The sequence below is a fragment of the Marmota marmota genome, unplaced genomic scaffold (genome assembly GCF_001458135.2).
Source record: "Marmota marmota marmota unplaced genomic scaffold, marMar, whole genome shotgun sequence".
NCBI classification, from domain to species: domain Eukaryota; kingdom Metazoa; phylum Chordata; class Mammalia; order Rodentia; family Sciuridae; genus Marmota; species Marmota marmota.
The window spans coordinates 1-5,325 of NW_026006128.1; the positions used below are offsets into that span (position 1 = coordinate 1).

Consider the following 5,325-nt stretch of genomic DNA (forward strand, 5'->3'; position numbering starts at 1 on the left):
TTATCCATTCATCCAGTGAAGGGCATCTAGGTTGGCTCCACAGTTCAGCTATTGTGAATTGTGCTGCTATAAACGTTGATGTGGCTGTGTCCCTGTAGTATGCTGGTTTTAAGTCTTTTGGATATAGACTGAGGAGAGAGATATGAAAAAATTGCTCATCATCTCTAGCAATTAGAGAAATGCGAATCAAAACTACTCTAAGATATCATCTCACTCCAATCAGAATGGCAGCTTTTATGAAGACAAACAATAAGTAGTGGCGAGGATGTGGAGAAAAAGGCACACTCCTACATTGCTGGTGGGACTGCAAATTGGTGCAGCCAATATGGAAAGCAGTATGGAAATTCCTTGGAAATCTGGGAATGGAAACAGCATTTGACCCAGCTATCCCTCTCCTCGGTCTATACCCAAAAGACTTAAAAACAGCATTCTTTTTTTTTTTAAATATGGAACACTTCATGAATTTGTCAGTCTTATACAAGAACCATGCTAATCTTCTCTGTATCATTCCAATTTTAGTGTATGTGTTGCCAAAGTGAGTATGGCCAATATTTTCTTGTATTCATTTTCTATGTTATTCTCTTTGTAGTTTTGTTTTTTAAAATTCTTTTTATTTTTATTTTCAGGGATTTAAAGAAGACAAATATGTATGTAAATGTATGTTAACTCTGCTATTTTGAACAAAAGTCAAATGTAGTAAGTCTGCAATAATTAAAAAAAACTAGTAAAGAAACAAAGTAGAATATAGGTTAGAATGAAATATGAAATCTCTGGTGCCAGGACTCCTGCTTTCAAAAACAGTCTCAAAGAAATTATTTTACCTTACTTCCTCAGCTTCTTTAAGAAAAAGAAAATAACAACCCTCCCCTTGACATCCTGATCATCAAATACAAATTAATACATACAAATTAGTTCATCTGCTGCATGGCAAATGCTTAATACAACTTAGTTGTTATCAACTATCTCCCTAAATATACCCAAGTATTCTTGTAACACTGAGTAAAAGTTAGAAAAAATAGAACATTTTTGCAGTAAACTTTTGAAAAAAAATTATATCAAAAGCAATCACTGAGGGCTGGGATCATGGCTCAGTGGCTACTTGCCTGGCATATGAGGCACTGGGTTCAATCCTCAGCACCACATAAAAGTAAGTGAATAAAATAAAGGTATTGTGTCCATCTACAACTGAACATATAAAATATTTATTTTAAAAAAAGCAATCACTGAAATATGTCCAGTATATTTATAGTTTCTTTTCTCAATCCTCCTACTTATTTGTCCTTCATTTGTTCTTCTTTCATCTGTTCCCACTTGCTAACCCCATACCCATTCTCAATTTCCTTCTATAATAAATACAATAATTTATTAATCTATTACTTTGATACCTACTGGCCTCTTAGCTTCTTATTCTCCTTTGCCATAAATTTCCCATTGGTTAGTACACCACTTCATTATTTGAGCTTTCTTTTCTAACTTCCCCTGGGTCTACATTAGAAAATCATTAGCAATTTTTCAGCCACTGTCCTTTTCTTTCCTTACTATTAATTTTGCACTAGGGTTCCTTATATTTTTCTATGTATTTGCATATTCACGAACAAAGACATGTTTTCTTCTATTGTTAGCAGAAGCCAGTAATTAGAAACAATTTAAAATATGTATTTTGAAAGAAATAAGACATTTTACACCATAATTTTTGAACAATTAATAAATTTAGGGGATTTAAAATCTCTACCAATTTACCAGGTGTTATCCAACTGTGAGATTTCTGCTCTAGGATTCCATTCCCTGACTCATGGACCTGGTTTCTCAAGTTCTGTGATTGCAACATCACTCTTTAATCTAGCCATTAATGCAAAGGCAGAAACTGGCATCAAATTCAGTCATAACTTTCCTAGTTTGTGCAGAATTTTTATTACATAAACATTTACACCTTTCTTTGCAGGAGAAAACCATTGCATATTGGATTTTTAATAACAATCATATTTATAACCATTTGTGTATATATGTGTGCACATGTATATATGTGTGTGTGTGTGTATAAAACTTATATATGTGTGTTTTTAAATGACTGGAAGGAAAAGTAAAACATACAAAGTTCATTCTTAAAAGTTTAAGTTTTTTATATCTATTATATATCTGAAATGAGCTTTTGGTCTTGCTCTTCCATGACTAACCAGTTTAGAAATCCCTCCATCACTATATTTTGTTTTACCATTTTATTGGTGGGTGTCCTTACGTTTTTTTCCAATTGTCTGTTTGGGCTTGTTTCAGCACCTTCTAAATTGGATGCTGCTGAAAATAACTTTCATCAAAAACTTCGAGACCCTTTTTTCACAGGTCAGAAGTTGAATCCTACTTAAATCAGAGTGACTTGCTAGAGTGACAGGTCAGAGACTCATTGGTTTTTCCCTAAGCAGACCTTATTCTTTTGCTTTTGAGCTAGAAGGCACTAGAGTTACTATAAATTCTCTGGAGCAGAGGAAAACAAAATTCTGTGATCATATTTTTAATTATTTTCCTCTATTTGTATTATTTTACCCAAATCTATAGCCCCCTGAGGTAAGGGAAAGGGATATAAAAACTCAGTGTCTTAATGTCTTTCATTTTTTTAGTTTCCTTTGCTTCATATTTTGAGCATTAAATAAATGACTCTAAATTTGAAAAATTCTATGTAAATATAAGACATTTTTATCTTCTCAGATGATAATTGAGAAGTTACTAACTAGTGTTTTTCTCAACCAACTTATAGTTTGACCTATAATATTCTTTAGTAAAGGTATAAATCCAAGCTTACTGGATTTGGAGAAAAGTAAAAGATTCTTTATGATGTAAGTCAAATGCCTCAAGAGTAAGCCATTGAGAAGTTGTTTTTTTAGGTGAATGATGAATCTTAGAACTTGAATTGACCTTCTTTCTCATTAATTATTCAGTATAATTATATCTGTATCAAATATAAGTAATTGTCCCTCCAGTTATTCCCTCAAAAACACTTTGTAAACTTTCAGCATCATGTGCATGACATAAACAAAGTATCCTTAAATATGGCATGTAATATATATGAAACATCTTTTGCAATTAGTGAATCAAATAAAAATAACTTAGTTTTTTAAAATTATACCCCAGAGGTTGTCAAACTATATCTCATGGGTCAAACCCAACCTGCTACCTATTTTTGTAAATAAAGTTTAATTGAAACACAGCTATGCACATGTGCTCATATATTGTCTAAGGCTACTGTTGCACTTCAACTGCAGAATTATTTGTAACAGAAAGAGTATGATGCATGCCCCAGGATCCAGACATACCTCTGTGTTTTAGTCATGCTCTGCAGGCCTATCTCAGCTCCAGATTGGCTGCTGCTGTAGACCCAGACCCTGGCTCACACCCACGGAATAAGGCTTTAGGCTTGCCTCAGGGCCAGGCCAAACATCATGGCCCCAGGATCCAGCAAACAAGGCTGTAGGCCTGCCTGGGGCTCACATGATCAAGGCTGATACCAGTAGACCCAGCATCAGGCTGCCCTTTGTGAACCCAGGTTCCAGGCCTGCCCTAATATCAAAGCACAAGAATAAACCATGTAGAACAGGCAGCAGGCCTACCAATCCAGTGACCCAATCATCCGGCCAGCTAGTCTGAAGACTCCAGCAGCAAGGCTGCCTGTAGATTCTGCCAGATGGCCCATCCAGAATCTAGATGGTATGACTGCTGAAGGTCTTTCAACTTTCCAAAGTTGGTTACCCAGAGGAACAAAAAGAGAAATTAATGAGAAAGAATAAACATATTCTACAGGACTTATGGGACACCATCAAGCAAACAATATATACTTCAGGACAGTTACAGAAGAAGTAAGAAGAGGAAAAAGGGGGCAGAAACCTTATTTAAAGAAATAATGAGAGAAAATTTCCCAAATCTAGAATGAGAAATTGACACCTTTATATGTGAAAAGAAACAAAACTGAAATAAAACAACTGTCAATTGAGAATTCTCTCTGGCAAACTGTCTTTCAAAACTGAGGGAGAAGACTGGGAATATAGCTCAGTGATAGATTGCTTGCCTAGCATGTACAAGGCCCTGGCTTTAATTCCTAGTATTGAAAACCAAAAAAAAAAAAAAAAAAACTGGGGGAAAATGAAGACATTTCCAGATAAACATAAGCTGAGGAAGCCAGTTACTACTAGGTGTCCTGCAAGAAATGCTAAAGAGTATCCTTCAAGGTGAAAAGAAATAACTGTACCACAAAGCCGTAATTAAATCTAAAGTTCCCCCATGAAAGTAAATTCATGGGAAAACAATTTTAGAAGTATTATTGTAACTCTTCTTTTCTATTTTTGTACAGAATTCAGAAGACAAGTATATAAAATAATCATGAAATCTATGTTAACAGGTACACAAATATAAAGATACAATTTGGTTTGGGTTGTTTTGTTTTGTTCATTGATATATAAAAACATAAAAATCAACATATTATTGGGGAACCACATAAAGTTTCAATGCATGTATATATTACTTAATGCATAAATCAGGTTAAACATACTTAACTCCTCAAACATTTATCACTTCTTTATGGTGAAAAATTTAAAAATCCTTTCTTCTATTTTTTGAAATGCACAGTACATGATTATTATCTATAGTCAACATACTGAGCAATAGCACAACAGAACTTCTTGCTCTTACATGTCTGTAATGTAATGCCCATTTGTCAACCTGTCCCCCTCTTCCCACTAAACACACTCTCTCCCCAGACTCTGGTATCCACCATTCTACTCTCAATTTCTTTGAGATCAACTTCTTCAGATTCCACATATGCATGAGATCACTCAGTACTGTTCTGTGCCTGGTTTCTTTCACTGAATATAATCATCTCCGGTTAATGCCTAATTTAAGGAAAAAGAAAGACCTCAAATAAACAATTTAACTCTTCAACTCAAGAAATTAAACCAAAATAAATAACTAAGTAAAAAAAATACTAAACCCAAAATTAACAGCAGGAAGGAAATCATACATACTGGAATGGAAACAAGTGAAACAGAGACAAGAAAGACAGTTCAGAGACAACTATATTCAAGAGTTGAGTTTTTTATTGGAAAGATATAATATTTTTTATTGGTTGTTCAAAACATTACAAAGCTCTTGACATATCATATTTCATACATTAGATTCAAGTTGGTTATGAACTCCCAATTTTACCCCAAATACAGATTGCAGAATCACATCGGTTACACATCCACATTTTTACATAATGCCCTATTAGTAACTGTTGTATTCTGCTACCTTTCCTATCCTCTACTATCCCCCCTCCCCTCCCCTCCCATCTTCTCTTTCTAC

General features: G+C 34.3%; 1 non-coding gene across 1 annotated transcript; it reads right to left on the reverse strand.

The window, feature by feature from the left end:
• Positions 1-440: 440 nt before the first annotated feature.
• LOC125614713 lies at positions 441-543 on the reverse strand. The gene has a single exon (XR_007345280.1). It is a non-coding gene; the product is annotated as a U6 spliceosomal RNA (small nuclear RNA).
• Between the last annotated feature and the right edge of the window lie 4,782 nt (positions 544-5,325).